This window comes from Geotrypetes seraphini, chromosome 3, assembly GCF_902459505.1.
Source record: "Geotrypetes seraphini chromosome 3, aGeoSer1.1, whole genome shotgun sequence".
Taxonomy (NCBI): domain Eukaryota; kingdom Metazoa; phylum Chordata; class Amphibia; order Gymnophiona; family Dermophiidae; genus Geotrypetes; species Geotrypetes seraphini.
The window spans coordinates 219,126,529-219,139,491 of record NC_047086.1 but is presented as its reverse complement, the minus strand read 5'-3'; positions in this window follow the sequence as shown (position 1 = coordinate 219,139,491).

The following is a 12,963-nucleotide window of genomic DNA, read 5'->3' as shown; positions in this document are numbered from 1 at the left end:
TTTTGAAGCCTCCTTTACTAAAAATATGTGATCAAATGCACTTTTTTTTTTCTTTTAAGATTCCAATTTGTCTACAAAACTATATATGTATCCCTAGCGGACTAGGTCCTTTAAGGCTCTTATGTGGATGATTTATTTTTATGTGGATGGAATTATTTTATGTGGATGATTTCAGTGTACCTTTGGAACTTTGACACTTTCAAATAAAGTCCATTTAGGAACATCGTCACTCCAGAGTTTTGTTGTTTTTTTTTTTTGTTTTCTCTGGATTTTCTTCTTTGTGGATATTTTGGGGTCAATTTCTTTTGTTTCTTAAGGACTTTAGGCTGCATTTCCGTATAAAATGCTACTAGAATGTACAAATATCGGGCTTCTGCTAATACACATTACCCCTTTTTAGGCTTATGAATTTAGTGCATTTATCCAAAGCACAACCACTAGAAATCCTAAAGCGTTTGCAATAAGGTTGTCTGAATTCCATAATTAAAATTGCATTATTAGCAGCATCTTAAAAAGTTTAACAAACCCAAACTTAACAAAATTAAATGTGTGAAAGTAAAATGGAGGGGGGAGGATGTCATTTTCCAAAATATTATTTTCCTCTTATTAAAGCTATGGAGTTAACCTCTCCCATGCTCAGGGTAAACGCAAGCTTCATAGCAGAGCAAGTGGGATCTATTGTGTTTGCATGTCCCCTCCACCCCTCCCTTCTTTTATAGTTTGCTCTAAAATTTTACAGGATGGATTGTGAAGGAGACTAGACGGGGGTGAGAGGCAGGATTCAATTGTTGTGGACGGTGACGTGATGAGGAGTCGTAGGCTAGTGTTTTCCCGCATCTCTGAGCGCCTTCTCAGCGACCACACCCTGGTCCCTGCAGGATTGGGTAAGGAGGATGGGTGGGAGGCGACGTGCTGATGACTGCGATTTGAAACGAGAGAATTCATGAGAACATAAGAACTGCCATCTCCGGATCAGACCATTAGTCCAAGTCCGTAATTTTAGTCACCCATATCCCTCTATGCCTCTCGTAAGGAGATGTGCATCTAGTTTGCTTTTAAATCCTAGAACGGTGGATTCTGCAATAACCTCCTCTGGGAGAGCATTCCAGGAAGAGCATTCCAGGTGTCCACCACTCGTTGCGTGAAGCAGAACTTCCTGATATTTGTCCTGCACTTGTCCCCCCTTAGCTTCAGTCCATGTCCTCTTGTCCGTGTCACATTGGACATTGTAAATAATTTTTTTTTCCTGCTCTATCCTCATAGATTTCTTGCCCTTCCTCCAAAATCTGATGGATAAAAGAACTAAAAACCAATATTTCCCTACATTTTCACACTGGTCCGGATGGAATATGCTGGTAATCTCCATTCACGTCTATTTTATGCTCTCCACATATTCAATTGCAGGTTTCTTTGATATAAGGTTATTATATGCGATGAGCTTTCTTTATTTGGGACTTCAATTATCATTGCTTCTACTTGGACATACATTCCAAATTCTATCAAACTTTTCTCCCAATCGCGGCTGAAGTGCCAGAGTTACGCTATCATATACAAAATACCACTCACTTGCCCACCTAAAACAACCTTGGGCTCCTTTTATCAAGGCGCGCTACGGGGGTTAGCGTGTCGGACATTTCATCATATGCTAACCCCCGTGGCAGCCTAAAATCCTAATGCCTCGTCAATGGAGGTGTTAGGTACTAGCACGGCAGGCGGCTTAACGCGCGGTATTCCACGCGTTAAACCGCTACCGCACCTTTGTAAAAGGACTCCCTTATTTCCACCTCATCAAAATACATACTCAGAGATAAAGCCCTAGGTTCCATTGCAGGGACTCCAATAAAACCTTCCTAAGTCAGTTTAAGAAACATTCCTGGCTAGGATGTCAACCGGCTTCATTTTTGGTTTAGCAAACCAGCTTTATTTATGTTTATGTTTATTTAAAGCTTCTATACTGCTACTAATCACTGGGAGGGTCAATTCAGAGCGGTAAAAGCTCCAACGCTCATAGAATTCCTATGAGTGTCAGAGCTAATACCGCCACGGCCGGCAATTAATAAAAAACCTAATGCGGCTTCATAAAAGGGGAGGCTAACATAATTATGTCTCCCCCCCTCCCTTTCGAATAATTTTTGAACCAAATAATTAATGAACCAACCAAATTAATTAAATAATTTTCATTAAAATTCTGCCACAGATGCTTAATCGCACAGTGACCTTTCTCACACTTTTCATAACCTCTGTGATGAGTAAATTTATGGAAATGCTACTAAGGGCTAGATCAGTGGTCTCAAACTCACAGCTCAGGGGCCACATGCGGCCCAGCAGGTACTATTTTGAGGCCCTCGGTATGTTTATCATAACCACAAAAATAAAATAAAACAGTTTCTTGATCATATGTCTCTTTAGCTATAAATGACAATATTATTTATTAAGACTTAGCCAAAAGGAAAGATTTATAAACTATAAAGAGTTTTTCCTCATGCAAAACTGTCATTTCTTTAATAAGACATTAACTATTTTTTCTGAGGCCCTCCAAGTACCTACAAATCCAAAATGTGGCCCTGCAAAGGGTTTGAATTTGAGACCACTGGGCTAGATGTACTAAAGTCTCCGATTGTCTAACGATCGTCACTAAACCAGTTTGACTGGTTTAGCGACCGATTGAATTTGCCAACCCAATGCACAAAATGGCTCACCGCGTGGTTTCTATGTGGTTGTACATTCTCTAATTCTGGCATGCAAATGAGGTCCTTATTATTAAAACCAGCCATTCAATTGATGACCTAACATTGTACGCCAGAATCGGATTAGTACTACCAACCTCCCAAAAAAGGCAGGTTTGTCTGGTTTTCTCCAGCTGTGCTGTGAAAGCCTCCCCCTGATGACGACCCCCCTAAACCCCCCTGGAACCAAAAATAGAGGTAGAAAGGATGCCCACTCCCTTCTGTTACCACAACCCCCTCCCCCACTTTAGCTGGCTTAGGCTTCTGAGCCAATCAGGACCTTAGGCTCCTCCCTCTGTATCCCAGAACACAGTGGGAAGGGGAAGACCCACTATTTTGTAGTGGCGGGCCTGCGAGCAGAAGGGACTGGGCATCCCTCCTGCTGTCATCCAGATTTGAGGTATGGGGAGGCTCAGAGGGTGTGGGGTTGGTTTGGGGGATGCCGGGTGGGGGGGGCATCCGACCTGCCAATTTTTGTTAAAATGGGGGAGGGATTGGTTCAGGGGATCAGTTCGGTGGGATCCTGGCAGGGGGTCAGATTAGTGGAGCAGGGGGTCATATTGGCAGGAAGGAATGCGCATCTCTCCTGATTTTTATTGAAGTGTGTGTGTGTGTGTGTGGGAGGGGGATTTTATCTGGTACAGGGTTTTGTTTTGGGTTTTTTTGCGACATCAGGAGAGAGTGGGCATCCCTCCTGCCTCTATTTGGGTTCCCTGGGTCGTCGAGGGGGGGAACATCACTGGGGAGGAGGCGGGTCACTGAATAGCTGAGTGGCAGGAGGCTGCTTTGGGGCTTCCCCAAACTAGCTCTGCACATATGTCAAAATCACTCTCACTGTGACTGATTGGACAGGATTATGGTGAACCTTCGCACAAATCATTTGCATGCAAACTTGTTGGAACATCGGTCGCTGTTTCAAAGTCAGCCACAAAAACGGCCCATAGCGACTGTGTTTTGTGCAGGAAAGTGCTTGCGTAAGATTACAGCAGTGAGACGGACAACATTCCAGAACAATGGTAACATACCGAGGGCCTCAAAATAGTACCTGGTGGGCTGCATGCGGTCCCTGGGCCATGAGTTTGAGACCACTGCAGTAGAGTGAAGCCTGAAGAGCCAAGCTAGAGATATCAGTGGCGATTCCTGTGAGGCAGACCAAAGGTGGGGCTCAAAAATGAGGGGTAAGGCTCAGAAACAGGCAGATGCTGGGCCTTTGATGGAAAAAAGGGAGAAAGGTGAGTGAGGCACCACTATTGAAGAGTTTTGGGGCCTCATAGGCCACTAGATTGGGTGAACCTAGATTGGGAGATCCACCCATGGCTATGCCACTGGTTCAGCAAGGCCTTTGACATATTTCTTCATAGGCAGCTTATATCATCATCATTTTATTATGGCATACAGTGTACAACAGTGTGCAACATGAACAAAGTACAAGTACAAACTGTTTAACTGTTAATACCCTTCAAAGTAGTCTCCCAGGTTGTCCATGGTTCGTTGCATTTGATTCACTTATGTGTGCCACCTCTCGCCATAATAAAACAAATGATTTCAAATGTCATGTTTTTTTATTCTCCCCTACCAGATATCGCCACTCTCATCTGGTGGCAACATTAAGAAGTACATGCAGGAGCAGCCCAAGGTGAAGGATGAGAGGGTGCCCCCCTCCCCTGGTATACCTTCATTAGAGCATTTTAGTTTTCTATCACGTTGGTCTCAGTTCCTCTTTTCTGCTTTCCTGTCTTCTGCTAATTTTGTTTCCACCAGCAGCTGTCCATTTATTTCTCCTCTGTCCTGTCATTCCATTCCCTCAGTGCATCAATCTTTCTTTTAACACTCACCTCCATTTATTTCTTTTTTGCCTCACTTTTCATCTACTTATCAATTTCTTTCAGCCCCTAGTTCTCATTTTCCTATCTCACCCAATTCCCAACCTCCTAGTCCCTTTTATTTTTCATCTGCTCCCCATTATCACATATTTATTTTCTGTACTCACTATCTTCCTCACTCTTCTCCTTGACAACCCTTCCATATGGGTGCACCATTTCTACCATCTTCTTTCCTTATCCCTTGCTCTACCTTTATAACTAGGCATCTACCACTTCTAGCCCCTCACCCGCATCTGACATCTCTCGTTTGCACCCTCAAGTCCATCTTTCTCTCCCTCTTCTGCTCCCTTCCACCCTCCCAAGTTCACCTCTCCTCCTTCCTTCTTCCTCTGCCCTCCCCCATCTCCCTTTGTGCCCCTTCCACCTCTTATGCCCTTCTCTGAGTCCATTTCTCCCTGTCCACCTTTGGCTCCCTCCATCCTCCTGCTGCTCCCCTTTGCTCTCCTGTGAGTTAATCTCTCCCTCATTCACCCCCACCCTCCTCTGCATTCATCTTTTCCTCATCCACTCCTCCACCCACCTCTGAGTTCATCTCTCCCTCTCCCACCCCTCCCTAGCCATTTCTCCATTTACTACCCTCTCCCTTCCTTCCATTACCCCATCTCAAAGTCTACATCTCTCTCTCCCTCCTGCTACCCCTTTCCCTGACTTCATCATCTCACCCTTCTGCCTCCTGTTGTCCAGCATCGTTCACTCACATTTTCATTCCATACCTGACCTGACCACACAACAGCCTGGCATCACTCCTTTCTTCCTCAAACTCATTCAGCTTCAGACTTCTGAGTTTCGTTATACCTTTCTGAAGAACCTCAAGCCTGCACTCTTCCCCAGGCATCTCCCGTCCCCTTCTGGACAGTCATCGCTCCTTCCTATCCTTTCCCAAGTCTACCTTAATTCACCTTGCAAAAAACTGCTGCCGGTGGCGGCAAATCACATAGTTCGCTTTGCCTCCAATGCCATCTTCTCTCTGCTACTGTGGCCTTCCCTCTTTGATGTAACTCATTATTTCCTTTGGGGTGGTCCACTGTAGCAGAGAGAAGACAGCATTGGAGGCAGGATGGTCTATGTGAGTCACTGCCACTGGCCGAAGTTTTTGCAAGGCGAATTAAGGTAGACTTGGGAAGGGAGAGGAAGAAGCGATGACAGTCCAGGAGGGATGGGAGATGCCCAGGAGTGCAGCGGTTGAAGTTCTGCAGAAAAGGAGGAATGAAAGCTGTCAAGCAGGCGGTCTGGCCAGCAGTACAATGCCGCTCCTACAAGAGTGCCACCCCCGAGTACATTCCACACTTTCAAACGTATAGATTAAAACGTATAGATTTACAGTGTTCACATATTTTTGAGAGAAAAAAAATAGTTGCCATGACTTATGAATCAATCCTTGGTATAAGTGAGCATCTTTGGTATGGGTCCTAACTTGTCTGGTTGAGTTAGAAATTGGTTGAATTGGAGGCAACAAAGGACTAGAAATTAATTGAATTGGAGGCAACAAAGGGCAATGATAAATGCAGTTCATTGAGGATCAAGTAATTACCAGAAGAGTGCTGCAGGAATCAGTCCTTGGTCCACATAGGCATCATTATGGTGTTGGCACAGGGTAACAAGTGCCATCCCCAAAAGTTGCTTTGCTACCCTTATGCCATCCCACACAGAATTGGCATGCTTCCTCCTCAGGCATTAACACTCAATAAATCCAGCACCTATTGATTATTATAGAAGTTGAATGAACAGACTGGATTTGAAAATTATTGCCATTTAATATTGATCCTCCTCAGGTCTGGCATGGCTTTCCCATTTTTCTCCCCCCCCCCTTCACCGAGTCCAGTCTCTCTCCTCTCTGCTACAAGTCTACAAACTTGTTGCAGTCACCAGCATTGATTAGATCAGGCCTTATTCTTTCCAGTCTCTGTTATCAATTCATTTTTGCTGCATGGGTGGGATGTGGCAGAAGGAAAACCTCAGAGTAGCCAGAGGAAGGTCTGATCTGGATGCTGCAGCAAGTTTGTAGACTCACAGCAGAGGGGAAAGAGACTGGACCAAAGGGGAAGGCAGAGGAGGGAACGGGAGTGGGGAGGAGGAGAGAATACCACAGAGGGAAAGTGAGCGAAATGCTGCACATTAAAGGAAGAGGGAAGAAATGCTTATCATGATGGGAAGAGGGAAGAAATGCTTACCATGAAGGGAAGGGGAGAGGGGAAAATTGCTGCACATGAAGGAAAGTGAAGGGGGAAAATGCTGTCCATTGTGGATATCCTGAAAACCTGGCTGGGTGTACCCCAAGGAGTGAGTTGAGAAGCACTGTGATAATTACCACATCAAACCCCCCCCCCCCAACAAAAAAACCCTATCTGTTTTAAACAAAGTATCTGGAAGTAAAACATTCATGTGTTGTTCCTGAGGTGATTAACACAATCTGAATATGTTTTGTGTGATGTTGTAAGGGGGATTAGCTTCATTGAAGTTTCCTCTGTTGATATTATTCACTTGCCAGCAAATGCATATGACCACCTGCAAGGTTTTGTTTTTTTTTTTTAAGGAAGGCTGTGCGTGGACATATCCTTTTCTGAAATACCATTGGAACTGAGTACATCTCAGTCTGAACATCTCAATTCCAGTCTCTACATTTTATGTAAAATGGGGCTCGGTGGGAGTGGAATTCTATCAATAATGCTCAAAAATGGCCCCCATCAAAGATAGGCGTTAAGTGCTATTCTCTAAAGGGCTCGTGACCTTTATAGAATTACGAGGGGCTGCTGAAAAGTTCTTAGCCCAACCAACAAAGTTGGGGACAGTCTCCATCGAGGGCTATTCACTTAGTCCAGCAATTTTCTATTTTTTTGTTCTGTATTTTTCTGGCGGAACAAAGAAAGTGGAAAATCATTGGACTGGGTGTATAGCCCTCGATGGAGACTGACCCAGATTTGTTGGTTGGGCTGAGAACTTTTCAGCGGCCCCTTGTAATGCATAGCGCCGGTTCCTGTGCCCAACTCTGGGTGCCAAATCTGGTGTAAATCCTGGCATTCAACTTGGAGCATGGAAATCCAATATTCTATTAACACTGCACGCAACGTTTCAATATGCCCATGAGCTGCCCATACCCCCTTTTGGGTTGGACAAAAGGGGATTTAGGCCCCCAGTGTTATAGAATAGCATTTAGCAGGTGTGGGTGCAAATTTTAACTTGGTGTTAATTAACATCAATAATTGGTTGTTAGAACTACAGCCTTAGCACTCTGAGGTTGTGGGTTCAAATCCCTCACTGCTCCTTGTGACCCTGGACAAGTCACTTAATCCCCTCATTGCCCCAGGTATACTAGATAGAGTTTGAGCCCGCCGGGACAGTTAGGGAAATATGATAAAGTACCTGAATGTAAACATAAGTGGTATATAAATGATTAAATAACTAAATAAAATAGCTTGTTAGCCAATTAAATGGTGCACATATCACAGAAGCAGCCCATATTTGGTCACCACATACATACAGGAACCACTTCACAGGTCATAGACCTGATGGGCCGCCGCGGGAGCAGACCGCTGGGCGCGATGGACCTCTGGTCTGACCCAGTGGAGGCAACTTTTTATGTTCTTATGTTCTTATATGTTAATATATATGATTTATTTTATTTTATTTAGAAAATGTCTTCCCTGCTTAACACCTAAGCGGGTAACAGTAGAAAACATACATATTCAGGACATATCAAACATGATATAATATATGCATCCTATCCTATTCTTCCACATATAATCGCAAAAACTAGCATAATGCTCGTAAAAATGTTTATCCTCTATGAACCACAAAATGCAGTATTATACAGAGCTAACAAAATGCTTTGGCACATAAAACGGCTTTCAATTGCTTCTTAATAACATTTTCTCTTTGAACAATCTTAAGCACCCCCTTTTTTTATCAGGCCTAACATAATGCTCGTAAAAATGTTTATCCTCTATGAACCACAAAATGCATAAGAACATAAGAACATAAGCAGTGCCTCCGCCGGGTCAGACCATAGGTCCATCCTGCCCGGCAGTCCGCTCCCACGGCGGCCCAAACAGGTCACGACCTGTCTGCATCACCAGAAGGGGCTCCCTTGCCACCTTGGTTTCTCATTTAAGTCCTATCTTCCCATCGTAGTCCTAACCCTCCGGTCTTGCACATGCACGACCTGTTGGGTTTCTATACTTATTACCTGGTTAGCTTTCTATACCTGTGTTACATCCCAGCATCTCTCTCAGTATCCCACGATCCCTTTATCCCTCAGGAATCCGTCCAATCCCTGTTTGAATCCCTGTACCGTACTCTGCCTGATCACTTCCTCCGGTAGCGCATTCCATGTGTCCACGACCCTTTGGGTGAAAAAAAACTTCCTTGCATTTGTTTTGAACCTATCTCCCTTCAGTTTCTCCGAATGCCCCCTCGTACTTGTTGTCCCCTTCAGTCTGAAGAATCTGTCCCTATCCACCCTCTCTATGCTCCTCATGATCTTGAAGGTCTCTATCATATCTCCCCTGAGCCTCCTTTTTTCCAGAGAGAAGAGCCCCAGCCTATCTAATCTCTCGGCGTATGGGCAGTGTTCCAGCCCCTTTACCAGTTTCGTTGCTCTCCTTTGGACTCTCTCAAGTACCGCCATGTCCTTCTTGAGGTGCGGCGACCAATACTGAACGCAGTATTCCAGATGTGGACGCACCATCGCTCGATACAATGGCATGATGACTTCCCGCGTCCTGGTTGTTATGCCCCTCTTTATGATGCCCAGCATCCTGTTGGCTTTTTTCGAGGCTGCTGCGCACTGTGCAGATGGCTTCAGTGATGCATCCACCAGCACACCCAAGTCTCTCTCAAGTCTGCTGTCTCCCAACAATGCCCCCCCCCAATTTGTAGTTGAACAACGGGTTCTTTTTCCCTATATGCATGACCTTGCATTTTTCCACGTTAAAGCGCATTTGCCATTTGTTTGCCCAGTCTTCCAGCTTGTCCAGGTCCCTTTGCAGGTCCTCACACTCCTCCCTGGACCTAACTCTACCGCACAGTTTGGTATCGTCTGCAAATTTTATAACCTCGCACTTTGCCTCCTTTTCCAGGTCATTGATAAATATGTTGAAGAGTAACGGCCCCAGCACCGATCCCTGTGGCACACCGCTCGTGACTCCCTGCCAGTCAGAATATTGGCCCTTCACTCCGACCCTTTGCAGTCTACCCGACAACCAGTGCTTGATCCATCTGTGCACATCCCCTCCAACCCCGTGGTTCCACAGCTTCCTAAGCAGCCTTTCGTGTGGCACCTTGTCGAAAGCCTTTTGAAAATCGAGGTAAATGATGTCTATAGGTTCCCCATTGTCCACCCGACTGCTTATTCCCTCGAAGAAGTACAGAAGGTTCGTTAAGCATGACCTTCCCTTACAGAATCCATGCTGGCTTGTTCTCAGTAGGCCATTTCTCTCGATGTGCTCGCAAATACTGTCCTTGATCATAGCTTCCACCATCTTCCCTGTAATTGAAGTCAGGCTCACCGGCCTGTAGTTCCCGGGGTCACCCCTCGATCCCTTCTTGAAGATAGGTGTGACATTCGCCAATTTCCAGTCCTCTGGTACCTCTTCAGTTTTCAAGGATAGGTTGCAAACATGCTGGATTGTGCCCGCTATTTCTTGTCTTAGTTCCTTCAGAACCCTTGGGTGGATCCCGTCCGGGCCCGGCGATTTGCCGCATTTTAACCTGTCTATCTGTTTGAGGACATCCTCCTTACTTACCTCTATGTGTTCCAATTTTTCAGCCTGTTCCCCGCTCATGAGTTCCTCTGAGTCCGGTATATTAGATGTGTCTTCTCTCGTGAAAACCGACGAGAAGAACGTGTTCAACCTCTCAGCTACCTGTTTATCCTCCTTAATCACTCCCTTCCTATCCCCATCGTCCAACGGCCCCACCTCCTCTCTTGCTGGTCGCTTCCCCTTTACGTAACTGAAGAATGCCTTGAAGTTTTTCGCCTCCCTGGCCAGCCCCTCTTCATATTTCCCTTTTGCTTTTCTAACCTCTCGGTGGCATTCCTTTTGGCATTTCCTGTGCGCCTGGTGATTTTCCTCCGTTGGGTCCTTTTTCCATCGCCGGAAGGATACTTTTTTGTCATTTATTGCCCTCTTTACTTCTGTTGAGATCCAAACCGGGTCCTTTGACCGCTTGTTCTTGCCGCCTTTTCTGACGTACTTTCTTTGTGCTTCCTGCAGGGTGTCCCTGAATAGGGTCCAGGCGCTTCCTACAGTCTCCATCCTAAGGATGTTTCTGAGCTTCCTCCCCACCATTTCCCTCATAGCAACATAGTTCCCTTTCCTGAAATTGAGCGCAGTCGTTGCGGTCCTCCTTCCTGTGGGTGTCCCCCTTTCTAATGTGAATCTGATCACGTTGTGGTCACTGTTGCCTAGTGGTCCTCCCACTTCTACCCCTCTTGCAGGCCCCCCTAATCCGTTTAGGATGAGGTCAAGAGTAGCACTCCCTCGCGTCGGTTCCCTGACTAGTTGCTCCATGAAGCAGTCCCTCACAGCTTCTACAAATCCTGTTTCCCTAGTGCAGTTGGAGTGACCCATACTCCAGTCAATCCCTGGGTAGTTAAAGTCCCCCATCACTGTTACACTTCCAGTCCTGCATTCTTGTCTCAGTTCAGCTTCCAAGTCGTGTCCGACTCCTTCCGGTGTACCAGGTGGGCGATAGTATAGCCCCAGTTTTATGACTGCACCCTTGTTTCCCGGCAATTTGACCCATAGCGATTCCAGCCCCTCTGCCTTCTTTGCCATATCCATCCCGACCGAGTAGATAGAGTCCTTTATATATATTGCTATGCCTCCCCCCTTCTTGTGTGTCCTGTCCCTCCTGTAGAGCTTGTACCCCGGCAGTGCCACATCCCATTGATTCTCCTCTGTCCACCATGTTTCTGTAATTCCAATTATATCCAGGTCTTCCCCCTTGGCCACGACCTCTAGTTCACCCATCTTGGCCATGAGGCTTCTTGCATTTGCGTACAAGCACCGCAGGTCCCGTCGTTTTTCCTCCACCTCTGTATTTACCTGGGCCGCCTCCCCTTGAACTTCGGTCAGTTCTCCTGTTCCCTGTGCTTCTGCTTTGCCCTCAGCCTTTACCCTCGTAGCTTTGCCCTCAGCCTTTACCCTCGTAGCTTTCGGTTTCCCCACATTCCCGCCACCCCACTTCCCCGCTTTTCCTCTGGGTTTTCTAGCCCTATCGGCCCCCTCCTGGGCTATCATCCCTTGAGCCTCCGTCTGATCCCTTTCGCCTTGTGGCACCCCTATATTGCCCTCAGCTTCAGCCCTCGTGCCACCCAGTCCCCTTGTGTCTCCATGCCCCTTAGTCTCCTCCCAGTATTATACAGAGCTAACAAAATGCTTTGGCACATAAAACGGCTTTCAATTGCTTCTTAATAACATTTTCTCTTTGAACAATCTTAAGCACCCCCTTTTTTTATCAGGCCTAGGGTAACATGCATTGGGTGTGGGTTTGCTTATAGAATGGCCTGCAAACAAAGGTGCAAAATGAGACCTGAGAGGCTCATGCCAGATTAAACCTCACTGAGCTGGCCATCCACTAGAAAGTGGTGCAAATCCAAAGACAAAAATGACAAAACACATTGGTAAAAGTTACTAGAACATTACAAATTAGTTATCCACAAAGCTAAAAAGGCCTATTATACCAAACTTCTACAATTCCCAAACAGATCTAGGAAACTCTATACACTGACATAAAAGTTGCAGACAGCCTCATAAGGAAACTGCCAAAACCTACAAACCAGCCTGGACATTGAAATCCTCTCCACGAAAAAAAATGTGACCGTATACGCTTGTATCTTGATTTCACATTCCAAAACCCACCAAACGACAAACGACCCCTCTCCAGATTAAAAAAAAAAAATTGAGACCTGAAACCCTAAGTCACTTTGAACCAGTTTTTCACAATGACCTCGCTAAAACAATCAGTACACTATGACCCTCCGGCTCCATCTTTGATCAGCGTCCACCCAACCTCCTGATGGCCACAAAAGATGCCTTCACTAAATCAATCCTTCCCCTAATAAATTCCTCCCTTCACACCAGGAATAGTACTACAAAGCTGGAAATTAGCCATCATCCTAAGAAAAACCCAACTTAGACCCAAATGACCCCAGTAACTACAGATCAATCTCCAACCTTCTATTCATCTCCAAGATCCTAGAAGACTGTACTATTGCAACTCTAGACCTTCATCAAGAAACAAGACGCCCTCTCCTCCTCCCAGACCTTCGTTGAGAAACAAGACACCCTCTCCTCCTTCCAATCTGGCTTCAGGAATTCCACAGTACAGAAACACTCCTGGCAGACATCGAT